We start from the raw sequence: 17690 nt of genomic DNA, 5'->3' as shown, positions 1-17690 counted from the left end.
GAGAACGGCCGAGAAACTTCATGTGCTAGTACGCATGTGCGTACGCCAAAGCGCACACAATGCGTGACAATTTCTGGTGCCCAGTGGCCTATTTAAAGCTAGCAGCATAAGCCATTAGTTGCTGGATGATCTTCAGCTTCCCCTGTGAGTTCCTGTGATCCTGATATTATTCATGTGTCAGTGCGCATATACGTACGCGAAAGCGCTTGCATGAGCCATTAGTTGCTGGATGAACTTCAGCTTGCCCTGTGAGTTCCTGTGTTCCTGATAGTATTTCATTTCCTGTCCTGACCCGGCTTGACCTGTCTTGTCTGCATCCCTGGCTTTGACCCTTGGTACTTTGACAACAAGGGAATGATTGGAGGTTACAATGGAAAAACAGCTTTGAGGTTTCAGCACTAGGAGTGTGCGGGTCGTTAAAAGGACTTGCATTTCCCATACCGGGAGTCGAACCCGGGCCGCCTGGGTGAAAACCAGGAATCCTAACCGCTAGACCATATGGGAAAACTAGCTGCCTTGTTTTGAGAAAAATAGAGAAAACCAAAGGGAAAAAAAGATGTGCCACCGCCATCAGCTTCCAAGTATGGTGGCCAGCTATGACACACATATCACTTTCACTTATTGGCCTCGTTAGCGCAGCAGGTAGCGCGTCAGTCTCATAATTTGAAGGTCGTGAGTTCGATCCTCACACGGGGCACTACTCTCTAACCATTTTGTGAGCCTTGGGGTCCTTAATCTATGAAAAACACTACTCTTCATCCCTTAGGTCTTGTAGGAAACCATATGGATGGAACATTGACCGGAAGATCAAGCTTTCAGTGCTCTTTTGCCTTCCACCATATTCCACCCAGCTAAAATCTTTAGCTCTGCATCCAACAGACCTTGCAAGATACAATGTCTACTCATCCTGGAACAACAGAGGCATTTTCCATCTATGTGACATGCTTCCCTTAGTTTCATCACACAGAAAGAACAAAGCACCGAGGAATTCAAAAGGGCTTTTTCAAAGGTGTGGAAAAAAAAGATGATGTCTCTGTCAGAGAATGGTTTGCAGAAGATTGGCACATAGATATTTGCCAATGCAAATGTGCAGAAGAGCGAGAACGGCCGAGAAACTTCATGTGCTAGTACGCATGTGCGTACGCCAAAGCGCACACAATGCGTGACAATTTCAGGTGCCCAGTGGCCTATTTAAAGCTAGCAACATAAGCCATTAGTTGCTGGATGATCTTGAGCTTCCCCTGTGAGTTCCTGTGATCCTGATATTATTCATGTGTGAAAATTCATGTGCCAGTGCACATATACGTACGCCAAAGCGCGTGCATGAGCCATTAGTTGCTGGATGAACTTCAGCTTGCCCTGTGAGTTCCTGTGTTCCTGATAGTATTTCATTTCCTGTCCTGACCCGGCTTGACCTGTCTTGTCTGCATCCCTGGCTTTGACCCTTGGTACTTTGACAACAAGGGAATGATTGGAGGTTACAATGGAAAAACAGCTTTGAGGTTTCAGCACTAGGAGTGTGCGGGTCGTTAAAAGGACTTGCATTTCCCATACCGGGAGTCGAACCCGGGCCGCCTGGGTGAAAACCAGGAATCCTAACCGCTAGACCATATGGGAAAACTAGCTGCCTTGTTTTGAGAAAAATAGAGAAAACCAAAGGGAAAAAAAGATGTGCCACCGCCATCAGCTTCCAAGTATGGTGGCCAGCTATGACACACATATCACTTTCACTTATTGGCCTCGTTAGCGCAGCAGGTAGCGCGTCAGTCTCATAATTTGAAGGTCGTGAGTTCGATCCTCACACGGGGCACTACTCTCTAACCATTTTGTGAGCCTTGGGGTCCTTAATCTATGAAAAACACTACTCTTCATCCCTTAGGTCTTGTAGGAAACCATATGGATGGAACATTGACCGGAAGATCAAGCTTTCAGTGCTCTTTTGCCTTCCACTATATTCCACCCAGCTAAAATCTTTAGCTCTGCATCCAACAGACCTTGCAAGATACAATGTCTACTCATCCTGGAACAACAGAGGCATTTTCCATCTATGTGACATGCTTCCCTTAGTTTCATCACACAGAAAGAACAAAGCACCGAGGAATTCAAAAGGGCTTTTTCAAAGGTGTGGAAAAAAAAGATGATGTCTCTGTCAGAGAATGGTTTGCAGAAGATTGGCACATAGATATTTGCCAATGCAAATGTGCAGAAGAGCAAGAACGGCCGAGAAACTTCATGTGCTAGTACGCATGTGCGTACGCCAAAGCGCACACAATGCGTGACAATTTCTGGTGCCCAGTGGCCTATTTAAAGCTAGCAGCATAAGCCATTAGTTGCTGGATGATCTTCAGCTTCCCCTGTGAGTTCCTGTGATCCTGATATTATTCATGTGTGAAAATTCATGTGCCAGTGCACATATACGTACGCCAAAGCGCGTGCATGAGCCATTAGTTGCTGGATGAACTTCAGCTTGCCCTGTGAGTTCCTGTGTTCCTGATAGTATTTCATTTCCTGTCCTGACCCGGCTTGACCTGTCTTGTCTGCATCCCTGGCTTTGACCCTTGGTACTTTGACAACAAGGGAATGATTGGAGGTTACAATGGAAAAACAGCTTTGAGGTTTCAGCACTAGGAGTGTGCGGGTCGTTAAAAGGACTTGCATTTTCTATACCGGGAGTCAAACCCGGGGCGCCTGGGTGAAAACCAGGAATCCTAACCGCTAGGCCATATGGGAAAACTAGCTGCCTTGTTTTGAGAAAAATAGAGAAAACCAAAGGGAAAAAAAGATGTGCCACCGCCATCAGCTTCCAAGTATGGTGGCCAGCTATGACACACATATCACTTTCACTAATTGGCCTCGTTAGCGCAGCAGGTAGCGCGTCAGTCTCATAATCTGAAGGTCGTGAGTTCGATCCTCACACGGGGCACTACTCTCTAACCATTTTGTGAGCCTTGGGGTCCTTAATCTATGAAAAACACTACTCTTCATCCCTTAGGTCTTGTAGGAAACCATATGGATGGAACATTGACCGGAAGATCAAGCTTTCAGTGCTCTTTTGCCTTCCACCATATTCCACCCAGCTAAAATCTTTAGCTCTGCATCCAACAGACCTTGCAAGATACAATGTCTACTCATCCTGGAACAACAGAGGCATTTTCCATCTATGTGACATGCTTCCCTTAGTTTCATCACACAGAAAGAACAAAGCACCGAGGAATTCAAAAGGGCTTTTTCAAAGGTGTGGAAAAAAAAGATGATGTCTCTGTCAGAGAATGGTTTGCAGAAGATTGGCACATAGATATTTGCCAATGCAAATGTGCAGAAGAGCAAGAACGGCCGAGAAACTTCATGTGCTAGTACGCATGTGCGTACGCCAAAGCGCACACAATGCGTGACAATTTCTGGTGCCCAGTGGCCTATTTAAAGCTAGCAGCATAAGCCATTAGTTGCTGGATGATCTTCAGCTTCCCCTGTGAGTTCCTGTGATCCTGATATTATTCATGTGTGAAAATTCATGTGCCAGTGCACATATACGTACGCCAAAGCGCGTGCATGAGCCATTAGTTGCTGGATGAACTTCAGCTTGCCCTGTGAGTTCCTGTGTTCCTGATAGTATTTCATTTCCTGTCCTGACCCGGCTTGACCTGTCTTGTCTGCATCCCTGGCTTTGACCCTTGGTACTTTGACAACAAGGGAATGATTGGAGGTTACAATGGAAAAACAGCTTTGAGGTTTCAGCACTAGGAGTGTGCGGGTCGTTAAAAGGACTTGCATTTCCTATACCGGGAGTCAAACCCGGGGCGCCTGGGTGAAAACCAGGAATCCTAACCGCTAGACCATATGGGAAAACTAGCTGCCTTGTTTTGAGAAAAATAGAGAAAACCAAAGGGAAAAAAAGATGTGCCACCGCCATCAGCTTCCAAGTATGGTGGCCAGCTATGACACACATATCACTTTCACTAATTGGCCTCGTTAGCGCAGCAGGTAGCGCGTCAGTCTCATAATCTGAAGGTCGTGAGTTCGATCCTCACACGGGGCACTACTCTCTAACCATTTTGTGAGCCTTGGGGTCCTTAATCTATGAAAAACACTACTCTTCATCCCTTAGGTCTTGTAGGAAAACACATAGATGGAAAATTGACCGGAAGATCAAGCTTTCAATGCTCTTTTGCCTTCCACCATATTCCACCCAGCTAAAATCTTTAGCTCTGCATCCAACAGACCTTGCAAGATACAATGTCTACTCATCCTGGAACAACAGAGGCATTTTCCATCTATGTGACATGCTTCCCTTAGTTTCATCACACAGAAAGAACAAAGCACCGAGGAATTCAAAAGGGCTTTTTCAAAGGTGTGGAAAAAAAAGATGATGTCTCTGTCAGAGAATGGTTTGCAGAAGATTGGCACATAGATATTTGCCAATGCAAATGTGCAGAAGAGCGAGAACGGCCGAGAAACTTCATGTGCTAGTACGCATGTGCGTACGCCAAAGCGCACACAATGCGTGACAATTTCTGGTGCCCAGTGGCCTATTTAAAGCTAGCAGCATAAGCCATTAGTTGCTGGATGATCTTCAGCTTCCCCTGTGAGTTCCTGTGATCCTGATATTATTCATGTGTGAAAATTCATGTGCCAGTGCGCATATACGTACGCCAAAGCGCTTGCATGAGCCATTAGTTGCTGGATGAACTTCAGCTTGCCCTGTGAGTTCCTGTGTTCCTGATAGTATTTCATTTCCTGTCCTGACCCGGCTTGACCTGTCTTGTCTGCATCCCTGGCTTTGACCCTTGGTACTTTGACAACAAGGGAATGATTGGAGGTTACAATGGAAAAACAGCTTTGAGGTTTCAGCACTAGGAGTGTGCGGGTCGTTAAAAGGACTTGCATTTCCCATACCGGGAGTCAAACCCGGGCCGCCTGGGTGAAAACCAGGAATCCTAACCGCTAGACCATATGGGAAAACTAGCTGCCTTGTTTTGAGAAAAATAGAGAAAACCAAAGGGAAAAAAAGATGTGCCACCGCCATCAGCTTCCAAGTATGGTGGCCAGCTATGACACACATATCACTTTCACTAATTGGCCTCGTTAGCGCAGCAGGTAGCGCGTCAGTCTCATAATCTGAAGGTCGTGAGTTCGATCCTCACACGGGGCACTACTCTCTAACCATTTTGTGAGCCTTGGGGTCCTTAATCTATGAAAAACACTACTCTTCATCCCTTAGGTCTTGTAGGAAACCATATAGATGGAAAATTGACCGGAAGATCAAGCTTTCAATGCTCTTTTGCCTTCCACCATATTCCACCCAGCTAAAATCTTTAGCTCTGCATCCAACAGACCTTGCAAGATACAATGTCTACTCATCCTGGAACAACAGAGGCATTTTCCATCTATGTGACATGCTTCCCTTAGTTTCATCACACAGAAAGAACAAAGCACCGAGGAATTCAAAAGGGCTTTTTCAAAGGTGTGGAAAAAAAAGATGATGTCTCTGTCAGAGAATGGTTTGCAGAAGATTGGCACATAGATATTTGCCAATGCAAATGTGCAGAAGAGCGAGAACGGCCGAGAAACTTCATGTGCTAGTACGCATGTGCGTACGCCAAAGCGCACACAATGCGTGACAATTTCTGGTGCCCAGTGGCCTATTTAAAGCTAGCAGCATAAGCCATTAGTTGCTGGATGATCTTCAGCTTCCCCTGTGAGTTCCTGTGATCCTGATATTATTCATGTGTCAGTGCGCATATACGTACGCGAAAGCGCTTGCATGAGCCATTAGTTGCTGGATGAACTTCAGCTTGCCCTGTGAGTTCCTGTGTTCCTGATAGTATTTCATTTCCTGTCCTGACCCGGCTTGACCTGTCTTGTCTGCATCCCTGGCTTTGACCCTTGGTACTTTGACAACAAGGGAATGATTGGAGGTTACAATGGAAAAACAGCTTTGAGGTTTCAGCACTAGGAGTGTGCGGGTCGTTAAAAGGACTTGCATTTCCCATACCGGGAGTCGAACCCGGGCCGCCTGGGTGAAAACCAGGAATCCTAACCGCTAGACCATATGGGAAAACTAGCTGCCTTGTTTTGAGAAAAATAGAGAAAACCAAAGGGAAAAAAAGATGTGCCACCGCCATCAGCTTCCAAGTATGGTGGCCAGCTATGACACACATATCACTTTCACTTATTGGCCTCGTTAGCGCAGCAGGTAGCGCGTCAGTCTCATAATTTGAAGGTCGTGAGTTCGATCCTCACACGGGGCACTACTCTCTAACCATTTTGTGAGCCTTGGGGTCCTTAATCTATGAAAAACACTACTCTTCATCCCTTAGGTCTTGTAGGAAACCATATGGATGGAACATTGACCGGAAGATCAAGCTTTCAGTGCTCTTTTGCCTTCCACCATATTCCACCCAGCTAAAATCTTTAGCTCTGCATCCAACAGACCTTGCAAGATACAATGTCTACTCATCCTGGAACAACAGAGGCATTTTCCATCTATGTGACATGCTTCCCTTAGTTTCATCACACAGAAAGAACAAAGCACCGAGGAATTCAAAAGGGCTTTTTCAAAGGTGTGGAAAAAAAAGATGATGTCTCTGTCAGAGAATGGTTTGCAGAAGATTGGCACATAGATATTTGCCAATGCAAATGTGCAGAAGAGCGAGAACGGCCGAGAAACTTCATGTGCTAGTACGCATGTGCGTACGCCAAAGCGCACACAATGCGTGACAATTTCTGGTGCCCAGTGGCCTATTTAAAGCTAGCAGCATAAGCCATTGGTTGCTGGATGATCTTCAGCTTCCCCTGTGAGTTCCTGTGATCCTGATATTATTCATGTGTGAAAATTCATGTGCCAGTGCACATATACGTACGCCAAAAGCGCGTGCATGAGCCATTAGTTGCTGGATGAACTTCAGCTTGCCCTGTGAGTTCCTGTGTTCCTGATAGTATTTCATTTCCTGTCCTGACCCGGCTTGACCTGTCTTGTCTGCATCCCTGGCTTTGACCCTTGGTACTTTGACAACAAGGGAATGATTGGAGGTTACAATGGAAAAACAGCTTTGAGGTTTCAGCACTAGGAGTGTGCGGGTCGTTAAAAGGACTTGCATTTCCCATACCGGGAGTCAAACCCGGGCCGCCTGGGTGAAAACCAGGAATCCTAACCGCTAGACCATATGGGAAAACTAGCTGCCTTGTTTTGAGAAAAATAGAGAAAAACCAAAGGGAAAAAAAGATGTGCCACCGCCATCAGCTTCCAAGTATGGTGGCCAGCTATGACACACATATCACTTTCACTAATTGGCCTCGTTAGCGCAGCAGGTAGCGCGTCAGTCTCATAATCTGAAGGTTGTGAGTTCGATCCTCACACGGGGCACTACTCTCTAACCATTTTGTGAGCCTTGGGGTCCTTAATCTATGAAAAACACTACTCTTCATCCCTTAGGTCTTGTAGGAAACCATATGGATGGAACATTGACCAGAAGATCAAGCTTTCAGTGCTCTTTTGCCTTCCACCATATTCCACCCAGCTAAAATCTTTAGCTCTGCATCCAACAGACCTTGCAAGATACAATGTCTACTCATCCTGGAACAACAGAGGCATTTTCCATCTATGTGACATGCTTCCCTTAGTTTCATCACACAGAAAGAACAAAGCACCGAGGAATTCAAAAGGGCTTTTTCAAAGGTGTGGAAAAAAAAGATGATGTCTCTGTCAGAGAATGGTTTGCAGAAGATTGGCACATAGATATTTGCCAATGCAAATGTGCAGAAGAGCGAGAACGGCCGAGAAACTTCATGTGCTAGTACGCATGTGCGTACGCCAAAGCGCACACAATGCGTGACAATTTCTGGTGCCCAGTGGCCTATTTAAAGCTAGCAGCATAAGCCATTAGTTGCTGGATGATCTTCAGCTTCCCCTGTGAGTTCCTGTGATCCTGATATTATTCATGTGTCAGTGCGCATATACGTACGCGAAAGCGCTTGCATGAGCCATTAGTTGCTGGATGAACTTCAGCTTGCCCTGTGAGTTCCTGTGTTCCTGATAGTATTTCATTTCCTGTCCTGACCCGGCTTGACCTGTCTTGTCTGCATCCCTGGCTTTGACCCTTGGTACTTTGACAACAAGGGAATGATTGGAGGTTACAATGGAAAAACAGCTTTGAGGTTTCAGCACTAGGAGTGTGCGGGTCGTTAAAAGGACTTGCATTTCCCATACCGGGAGTCGAACCCGGGCCGCCTGGGTGAAAACCAGGAATCCTAACCGCTAGACCATATGGGAAAACTAGCTGCCTTGTTTTGAGAAAAATAGAGGAAACCAAAGGGAAAAAAAGATGTGCCACCGCCATCAGCTTCCAAGTATGGTGGCCAGCTATGACACACATATCACTTTCACTCATTGGCCTCGTTAGCGCAGCAGGTAGCGCGTCAGTCTCATAATTTGAAGGTCGTGAGTTCGATCCTCACACGGGGCACTACTCTCTAACCATTTTGTGAGCCTTGGGGTCCTTAATCTATGAAAAACACTACTCTTCATCCCTTAGGTCTTGTAGGAAACCATATGGATGGAACATTGACCGGAAGATCAAGCTTTCAGTGCTCTTTTGCCTTCCACCATATTCCACCCAGCTAAAATCTTTAGCTCTGCATCCAACAGACCTTGCAAGATACAATGTCTACTCATCCTGGAACAACAGAGGCATTTTCCATCTATGTGACATGCTTCCCTTAGTTTCATCACACAGAAAGAACAAAGCACCGAGGAATTCAAAAGGGCTTTTTCAAAGGTGTGGAAAAAAAAGATGATGTCTCTGTCAGAGAATGGTTTGCAGAAGATTGGCACATAGATATTTGCCAATGCAAATGTGCAGAAGAGCGAGAACGGCCGAGAAACTTCATGTGCTAGTACGCATGTGCGTACGCCAAAGCGCACACAATGCGTGACATTTTCAGGTGCCCAGTGGCCTATTTAAAGCTAGCAACATAAGCCATTAGTTGCTGGATGATCTTGAGCTTCCCCTGTGAGTTCCTGTGATCCTGATATTATTCATGTGTGAAAATTCATGTGCCAGTGCACATATACGTACGCCAAAGCGCGTGCATGAGCCATTAGTTGCTGGATGAACTTCAGCTTGCCCTGTGAGTTCCTGTGTTCCTGATAGTATTTCATTTCCTGTCCTGACCCGGCTTGACCTGTCTTGTCTGCATCCCTGGCTTTGACCCTTGGTACTTTGACAACAAGGGAATGATTGGAGGTTACAATGGAAAAACAGCTTTGAGGTTTCAGCACTAGCAGTGTGCGGGTCGTTAAAAGGACTTGCATTTCCCATACCGGGAGTCGAACCCGGGCCGCCTGGGTGAAAACCAGGAATCCTAACCGCTAGACCATATGGGAAAACTAGCTGCCTTGTTTTGAGAAAAATAGAGAAAACCAAAGGGAAAAAAAGATGTGCCACCGCCATCAGCTTCCAAGTATGGTGGCCAGCTATGACACACATATCACTTTCACTAATTGGCCTCGTTAGCGCAACAGGTAGCGCGTCAGTCTCATAATCTGAAGGTCGTGAGTTCGATCCTCACATGGGGCACTACTCTCTAACCATTTTGTGAGCCTTGGGGTCCTTAATCTATGAAAAACACTACTCTTCATCCCTTAGGTCTTGTAGGAAACCATATGGATGGAACATTGACCGGAAGATCAAGCTTTCAGTGCTCTTTTGCCTTCCACCATATTCCACCCAGCTAAAATCTTTAGCTCTGCATCCAACAGACCTTGCAAGATACAATGTCTACTCATCCTGGAACAACAGAGGCATTTTCCATCTATGTGACATGCTTCCCTTAGTTTCATCACACAGAAAGAACAAAGCACCGAGGAATTCAAAAGGGCTTTTTCAAAGGTGTGGAAAAAAAAGATGATGTCTCTGTCAGAGAATGGTTTTCAGAAGATTGGCACATAGATATTTGCCAATGCAAATGTGCAGAAGAGCAAGAACGGCCGAGAAACTTCATGTGCTAGTACGCATGTGCGTACGCCAAAGCGCACACAATGCGTGACAATTTCTGGTGCCCAGTGGCCTATTTAAAGCTAGCAGCATAAGCCATTAGTTGCTGGATGATCTTCAGCTTCCCCTGTGAGTTCCTGTGATCCTGATATTATTCATGTGCCAGTGCACATATACGTACGCCAAAGCGCGTGCATGAGCCATTAGTTGCTGGATGAACTTCAGCTTGCCCTGTGAGTTCCTGTGTTCCTGATAGTATTTCATTTCCTGTCCTGACCCGGCTTGACCTGTCTTGTCTGCATCCCTGGCTTTGACCCTTGGTACTTTGACAACAAGGGAATGATTGGAGGTTACAATGGAAAAACAGCTTTGAGGTTTCAGCACTAGGAGTGTGCGGGTCGTTAAAAGGACTTGCATTTCCTATACCGGGAGTCAAACCCGGGGCGCCTGGGTGAAAACCAGGAATCCTAACCGCTAGACCATATGGGAAAACTAGCTGCCTTGTTTTGAGAAAAATAGAGAAAACCAAAGGGAAAAAAAGATGTGCCACCGCCATCAGCTTCCAAGTATGGTGGCCAGCTATGACACACATATCACTTTCACTAATTGGCCTCGTTAGCGCAGCAGGTAGCGCGTCAGTCTCATAATCTGAAGGTCGTGAGTTCGATCCTCACACGGGGCACTACTCTCTAACCATTTTGTGAGCCTTGGGGTCCTTAATCTATGAAAAACACTACTCTTCATCCCTTAGGTCTTGTAGGAAAACATATAGATGGAAAATTGACCGGAAGATCAAGCTTTCAATGCTCTTTTGCCTTCCACCATATTCCACCCAGCTAAAATCTTTAGCTCTGCATCCAACAGACCTTGCAAGATACAATGTCTACTCATCCTGGAACAACAGAGGCATTTTCCATCTATGTGACATGCTTCCCTTAGTTTCATCACACAGAAAGAACAAAGCACCGAGGAATTCAAAAGGGCTTTTTCAAAGGTGTGGAAAAAAAAGATGATGTCTCTGTCAGAGAATGGTTTGCAGAAGATTGGCACATAGATATTTGCCAATGCAAATGTGCAGAAGAGCGAGAACGGCCGAGAAACTTCATGTGCTAGTACGCATGTGCGTACGCCAAAGCGTACACAATGCGTGACAATTTCTGGTGCCCAGTGGCCTATTTAAAGCTAGCAGCATAAGCCATTAGTTGCTGGATGATCTTCAGCTTCCCCTGTGAGTTCCTGTGATCCTGATATTATTCATGTGTGAAAATTCATGTGCCAGTGCGCATATACGTACGCCAAAGCGCTTGCATGAGCCATTAGTTGCTGGATGAACTTCAGCTTGCCCTGTGAGTTCCTGTGTTCCTGATAGTATTTCATTTCCTGTCCTGACCCGGCTTGACCTGTCTTGTCTGCATCCCTGGCTTTGACCCTTGGTACTTTGACAACAAGGGAATGATTGGAGGTTACAATGGAAAAACAGCTTTGAGGTTTCAGCACTAGGAGTGTGCGGGTCGTTAAAAGGACTGGCATTTCCCATACCGGGAGTCAAAACCGGGCCGCCTGGGTGAAAACCAGGAATCCTAACCGCTAGACCATATGGGAAGACTAGCTGCCTTGTTTTGAGAAAAATAGAGAAAACCAAAGGAAAAAAAAGATGTGCCACCGCCATCAGCTTCCAAGTATGGTGGCCAGCTATAACACACATATCACTTTCACTAATTGGCCTTGTTAGCGCAGCAGGTAGCGCGTCAGTCTTATAATCTGAAGGTCGTGAGTTCGATCCTCACACGGGGCACTACTCTCTAACCATTTTGTGAGCCTTGGGGTCCTTAATCTATGAAAAACACTACTCTTCATCCCTTAGGTCTTGTAGGAATCCATATGGATGGAAAATTGACCGGAAGATCAAGCTTTCAGTGCTCTTTTGCCTTCCACCATATTCCACCCAGCTAAAATCTTTAGCTCTGCATCCAACAGACCTTGCAAGATACAATGTCTACTCATCCTGGAACAACAGAGGCATTTTCCATCTATGTGACATGCTTCCCTTAGTTTCATCACACAGAAAGAACAAAGCACCGAGGAATTCAAAAGGGCTTTTTCAAAGGTGTGGAAAAAAAAGATGATGTCTCTGTCAGAGAATGGTTTGCAGAAGATTGGCACATAGATATTTGCCAATGCAAATGTGCAGAAGAGCGAGAATGGCCGAGAAACTTCATGTGCTAGTACGCATGTGCGTACGCCAAAGCGCACACAATGCGTGACAATTTCTGGTGCCCAGTGGCCTATTTAAAGCTAGCAGCATAAGCCATTAGTTGCTGGATGATCTTCAGCTTCCCCTGTGAGTTCCTGTGATCCTGATATTATTCATGTGTGAAAATTCATGTGCCAGTGCGCATATACGTACGCCAAAGCGGGTGCATGAGCCATTAGTTGCTGGATGAACTTCAGCTTGCCCTGTGAGTTCCTGTGTTCCTGATAGTATTTCATTTCCTGTCCTGACCCGGCTTGACCTGTCTTGTCTGCATCCCTGGCTTTGACCCTTGGTACTTTGACAACAAGGGAATGATTGGAGGTTACAATGGAAAAACAGCTTTGAGGTTTCAGCACTAGCAGTGTGTGGGTCGTTAAAAGGACTTGCATATCCCATACCGGGAGTGGAACCCGGGCCGCCTGGGTGAAAACCAGGAATCCTAACCGCTAGACCATATGGGAAAACTAGCTGCCTTGTTTTGAGAAAAATAGAGAAAACCAAAGGGAAAAAAAGATGTGCCACCGCCATCAGCTTCCAAGTATGGTGGCCAGCTATGACACACATATCACTTTCGCTAATTGGCCTCGTTAGCGCAGCAGGTAGCGCGTCAGTCTCATAATCTGAAGGTCATGAGTTCGATCCTCACACGGGGCACTACTCTCTAACCATTTTGTGAGCCTTGGGGTCCTTAATCTATGAAAAACACTACTCTTCATCCCTTAGGTCTTGTAGGAAACCATATGGATGGAACATTGACCAGAAGATCAAGCTTTCAGTGCTCTTTTGCCTTCCACCATATTCCACCCAGCTAAAATCTTTAGCTCTGCATCCAACAGACCTTGCAAGATACAATGTCTACTCATCCTGGAACAACAGAGGCATTTTCCATCTATGTGACATGCTTCCCTTAGTTTCATCACACAGAAAGAACAAAGCACCGAGGAATTCAAAAGGGCTTTTTCAAAGGTGTGGAAAAAAAAGATGATGTCTCTGTCAGAGAATGGTTTGCAGAAGATTGGCACATAGATATTTGCCAATGCAAATGTGCAGAAGAGCGAGAATGGCCGAGAAACTTCATGTGCTAGTACGCATGTGCGTACGCCAAAGCGCACACAATGCGTGACAATTTCTGGTGCCCAGTGGCCTATTTAAAGCTAGCAGCATAAGCCATTAGTTGCTGGATGATCTTCAGCTTCCCCTGTGAGTTCCTGTGATCCTGATATTATTCATGTGTGAAAATTCATGTGCCAGTGCGCATATACGTACGCCAAAGCGGGTGCATGAGCCATTAGTTGCTGGATGAACTTCAGCTTGCCCTGTGAGTTCCTGTGTTCCTGATAGTATTTCATTTCCTGTCCTGACCCGGCTTGACCTGTCTTGTCTGCATCCCTGGCTTTGACCCTTGGTACTTTGACAACAAGGGAATGATTGGAGGTTACAATGGAAAAACAGCTTTGAGGTTTCAGCACTAGGAGTGTGTGGGTCGTTAAAAGGACTTGCATATCCCATACCGGGAGTGGAACCCGGGCCGCCTGGGTGAAAACCAGGAATCCTAACCGCTAGACCATATGGGAAAACTAGCTGCCTTGTTTTGAGAAAAATAGAGAAAACCAAAGGGAAAAAAAGATGTGCCACCGCCATCAGCTTCCAAGTATGGTGGCCAGCTATGACACACATATCACTTTCGCTAATTGGCCTCGTTAGCGCAGCAGATAGCGCGTCAGTCTCATAATCTGAAGGTCATGAGTTCGATCCTCACACGGGGCACTACTCTCTAACCATTTTGTGAGCCTTGGGGTCCTTAATCTATGAAAAACACTACTCTTCATCCCTTAGGTCTTGTAGGAAACCATATGGATGGAAAATTGACCGGAAGATCAAGCTTTCAGTGCTCTTTTGCCTTCCACCATATTCCACCCAGCTAAAATCTTTAGCTCTGCATCCAACAGACCTTGCAAGATACAATGTCTACTCATCCTGGAACAACAGAGGCATTTTCCATCTATGTGACATGCTTCCCTAAGTTTCATCACACAGAAAGAACAAAGCACCGAGGAATTCAAAAGGGCTTTTTCAAAGGTGTGGAAAAAAAAGATGATGTCTCTGTCAGAGAATGGTTTGCAGAAGATTGGCACATAGATATTTGCCAATGCAAATGTGCAGAAGAGCGAGAACGGCCGAGAAACTTCATGTGCTAGTACGCATGTGCGTACGCCAAAGCGTACACAATGCGTGACAATTTCTGGTGCCCAGTGGCCTATTTAAAGCTAGCAGCATAAGCCATTAGTTGCTGGATGATCTTCAGCTTCCCCTGTGAGTTCCTGTGATCCTGATATTATTCATGTGTGAAAATTCATGTGCCAGTGCGCATATACGTACGCCAAAGCGCTTGCATGAGCCATTAGTTGCTGGATGAACTTCAGCTTGCCCTGTGAGTTCCTGTGTTCCTGATAGTATTTCATTTCCTGTCCTGACCCGGCTTGACCTGTCTTGTCTGCATCCCTGGCTTTGACCCTTGGTACTTTGACAACAAGGGAATGATTGGAGGTTACAATGGAAAAACAGCTTTGAGGTTTCAGCACTAGGAGTGTGCGGGTCGTTAAAAGGACTGGCATTTCCCATACCGGGAGTCAAAACCGGGCCGCCTGGGTGAAAACCAGGAATCCTAACCGCTAGACCATATGGGAAGACTAGCTGCCTTGTTTTGAGAAAAATAGAGAAAACCAAAGGAAAAAAAAGATGTGCCACCGCCATCAGCTTCCAAGTATGGTGGCCAGCTATAACACACATATCACTTTCACTAATTGGCCTTGTTAGCGCAGCAGGTAGCGCGTCAGTCTTATAATCTGAAGGTCGTGAGTTCGATCCTCACACGGGGCACTACTCTCTAACCATTTTGTGAGCCTTGGGGTCCTTAATCTATGAAAAACACTACTCTTCATCCCTTAGGTCTTGTAGGAATCCATATGGATGGAAAATTGACCGGAAGATCAAGCTTTCAGTGCTCTTTTGCCTTCCACCATATTCCACCCAGCTAAAATCTTTAGCTCTGCATCCAACAGACCTTGCAAGATACAATGTCTACTCATCCTGGAACAACAGAGGCATTTTCCATCTATGTGACATGCTTCCCTTAGTTTCATCACACAGAAAGAACAAAGCACCGAGGAATTCAAAAGGGCTTTTTCAAAGGTGTGGAAAAAAAAGATGATGTCTCTGTCAGAGAATGGTTTGCAGAAGATTGGCACATAGATATTTGCCAATGCAAATGTGCAGAAGAGCGAGAATGGCCGAGAAACTTCATGTGCTAGTACGCATGTGCGTACGCCAAAGCGCACACAATGCGTGACAATTTCTGGTGCCCAGTGGCCTATTTAAAGCTAGCAGCATAAGCCATTAGTTGCTGGATGATCTTCAGCTTCCCCTGTGAGTTCCTGTGATCCTGATATTATTCATGTGTGAAAATTCATGTGCCAGTGCGCATATACGTACGCCAAAGCGGGTGCATGAGCCATTAGTTGCTGGATGAACTTCAGCTTGCCCTGTGAGTTCCTGTGTTCCTGATAGTATTTCATTTCCTGTCCTGACCCGGCTTGACCTGTCTTGTCTGCATCCCTGGCTTTGACCCTTGGTACTTTGACAACAAGGGAATGATTGGAGGTTACAATGGAAAAACAGCTTTGAGGTTTCAGCACTAGCAGTGTGTGGGTCGTTAAAAGGACTTGCATATCCCATACCGGGAGTGGAACCCGGGCCGCCTGGGTGAAAACCAGGAATCCTAACCGCTAGACCATATGGGAAAACTAGCTGCCTTGTTTTGAGAAAAATAGAGAAAACCAAAGGGAAAAAAAGATGTGCCACCGCCATCAGCTTCCAAGTATGGTGGCCAGCTATGACACACATATCACTTTCGCTAATTGGCCTCGTTAGCGCAGCAGGTAGCGCGTCAGTCTCATAATCTGAAGGTCATGAGTTCGATCCTCACACGGGGCACTACTCTCTAACCATTTTGTGAGCCTTGGGGTCCTTAATCTATGAAAAACACTACTCTTCATCCCTTAGGTCTTGTAGGAAACCATATGGATGGAACATTGACCAGAAGATCAAGCTTTCAGTGCTCTTTTGCCTTCCACCATATTCCACCCAGCTAAAATCTTTAGCTCTGCATCCAACAGACCTTGCAAGATACAATGTCTACTCATCCTGGAACAACAGAGGCATTTTCCATCTATGTGACATGCTTCCCTTAGTTTCATCACACAGAAAGAACAAAGCACCGAGGAATTCAAAAGGGCTTTTTCAAAGGTGTGGAAAAAAAAGATGATGTCTCTGTCAGAGAATGGTTTGCAGAAGATTGGCACATAGATATTTGCCAATGCAAATGTGCAGAAGAGCGAGAATGGCCGAGAAACTTCATGTGCTAGTACGCATGTGCGTACGCCAAAGCGCACACAATGCGTGACAATTTCTGGTGCCCAGTGGCCTATTTAAAGCTAGCAGCATAAGCCATTAGTTGCTGGATGATCTTCAGCTTCCCCTGTGAGTTCCTGTGATCCTGATATTATTCATGTGTGAAAATTCATGTGCCAGTGCGCATATACGTACGCCAAAGCGGGTGCATGAGCCATTAGTTGCTGGATGAACTTCAGCTTGCCCTGTGAGTTCCTGTGTTCCTGATAGTATTTCATTTCCTGTCCTGACCCGGCTTGACCTGTCTTGTCTGCATCCCTGGCTTTGACCCTTGGTACTTTGACAACAAGGGAATGATTGGAGGTTACAATGGAAAAACAGCTTTGAGGTTTCAGCACTAGGAGTGTGTGGGTCGTTAAAAGGACTTGCATATCCCATACCGGGAGTGGAACCCGGGCCGCCTGGGTGAAAACCAGGAATCCTAACCGCTAGACCATATGGGAAAACTAGCTGCCTTGTTTTGAGAAAAATAGAGAAAACCAAAGGGAAAAAAAGATGTGCCACCGCCATCAGCTTCCAAGTATGGTGGCCAGCTATGACACACATATCACTTTCGCTAATTGGCCTCGTTAGCGCAGCAGGTAGCGCGTCAGTCTCATAATCTGAAGGTCATGAGTTCGATCCTCACACGGGGCACTACTCTCTAACCATTTTGTGAGCCTTGGGGTCCTTAATCTATGAAAAACACTACTCTTCATCCCTTAGGTCTTGTAGGAAACCATATGGATGGAAAATTGACCGGAAGATCAAGCTTTCAGTGCTCTTTTGCCTTCCACCATATTCCACCCAGCTAAAATCTTTAGCTCTGCATCCAACAGACCTTGCAAGATACAATGTCTACTCATCCTGGAACAACAGAGGCATTTTCCATCTATGTGACATGCTTCCCTTAGTTTCATCACACAGAAAGAACAAAGCACCGAGGAATTCAAAAGGGCTTTTTCAAAGGTGTGGAAAAAAAAGATGATGTCTCT

At 45.8% G+C, this 17690-nt stretch overlaps 11 non-coding genes across 11 annotated transcripts; 6 read left to right on the top strand and 5 right to left on the bottom strand.

Moving 5' to 3' along the window:
• Window positions 1-432: 432 nt before the first annotated feature.
• Window positions 433-504, bottom strand: TRNAE-UUC (transfer RNA glutamic acid (anticodon UUC)). Its single transcript has one exon. It is a non-coding gene; the product is annotated as a tRNA-Glu (tRNA).
• A 1041-nt stretch (window positions 505-1545) lies between these two features.
• TRNAE-UUC (transfer RNA glutamic acid (anticodon UUC)) lies at window positions 1546-1617 on the bottom strand. The gene has a single exon. It is a non-coding gene; the product is annotated as a tRNA-Glu (tRNA).
• Window positions 1618-2850: 1233 nt separating this feature from the next.
• Window positions 2851-2923, top strand: TRNAM-CAU (transfer RNA methionine (anticodon CAU)). Its single transcript has one exon. It is a non-coding gene; the product is annotated as a tRNA-Met (tRNA).
• A 1040-nt stretch (window positions 2924-3963) lies between these two features.
• On the top strand, window positions 3964-4036 carry TRNAM-CAU (transfer RNA methionine (anticodon CAU)). Its single transcript has one exon. It is a non-coding gene; the product is annotated as a tRNA-Met (tRNA).
• Window positions 4037-5076: 1040 nt separating this feature from the next.
• Window positions 5077-5149, top strand: TRNAM-CAU (transfer RNA methionine (anticodon CAU)). The gene has a single exon. It is a non-coding gene; the product is annotated as a tRNA-Met (tRNA).
• Window positions 5150-5983: 834 nt separating this feature from the next.
• TRNAE-UUC (transfer RNA glutamic acid (anticodon UUC)) lies at window positions 5984-6055 on the bottom strand. The gene has a single exon. It is a non-coding gene; the product is annotated as a tRNA-Glu (tRNA).
• A 2142-nt stretch (window positions 6056-8197) lies between these two features.
• TRNAE-UUC (transfer RNA glutamic acid (anticodon UUC)) lies at window positions 8198-8269 on the bottom strand. Its single transcript has one exon. It is a non-coding gene; the product is annotated as a tRNA-Glu (tRNA).
• Window positions 8270-9310: 1041 nt separating this feature from the next.
• Window positions 9311-9382, bottom strand: TRNAE-UUC (transfer RNA glutamic acid (anticodon UUC)). Its single transcript has one exon. It is a non-coding gene; the product is annotated as a tRNA-Glu (tRNA).
• A 1219-nt stretch (window positions 9383-10601) lies between these two features.
• On the top strand, window positions 10602-10674 carry TRNAM-CAU (transfer RNA methionine (anticodon CAU)). The gene has a single exon. It is a non-coding gene; the product is annotated as a tRNA-Met (tRNA).
• Window positions 10675-11714: 1040 nt separating this feature from the next.
• Window positions 11715-11787, top strand: TRNAI-UAU (transfer RNA isoleucine (anticodon UAU)). Its single transcript has one exon. It is a non-coding gene; the product is annotated as a tRNA-Ile (tRNA).
• A 3266-nt stretch (window positions 11788-15053) lies between these two features.
• TRNAI-UAU (transfer RNA isoleucine (anticodon UAU)) lies at window positions 15054-15126 on the top strand. Its single transcript has one exon. It is a non-coding gene; the product is annotated as a tRNA-Ile (tRNA).
• The last annotated feature ends 2564 nt before the right edge of the window (window positions 15127-17690 follow it).

The sequence above is a fragment of the Lithobates pipiens genome, unplaced genomic scaffold, assembly GCF_037356315.1.
Source record: "Lithobates pipiens isolate NorthernLeopardFrog02 unplaced genomic scaffold, aLitPip1_a1.2 Scaffold_8, whole genome shotgun sequence".
NCBI lineage: Eukaryota > Metazoa > Chordata > Amphibia > Anura > Ranidae > Lithobates > Lithobates pipiens.
Note: the sequence above shows the minus strand (reverse complement) of the source record. Positions and strands in the feature narration are given on the sequence as shown.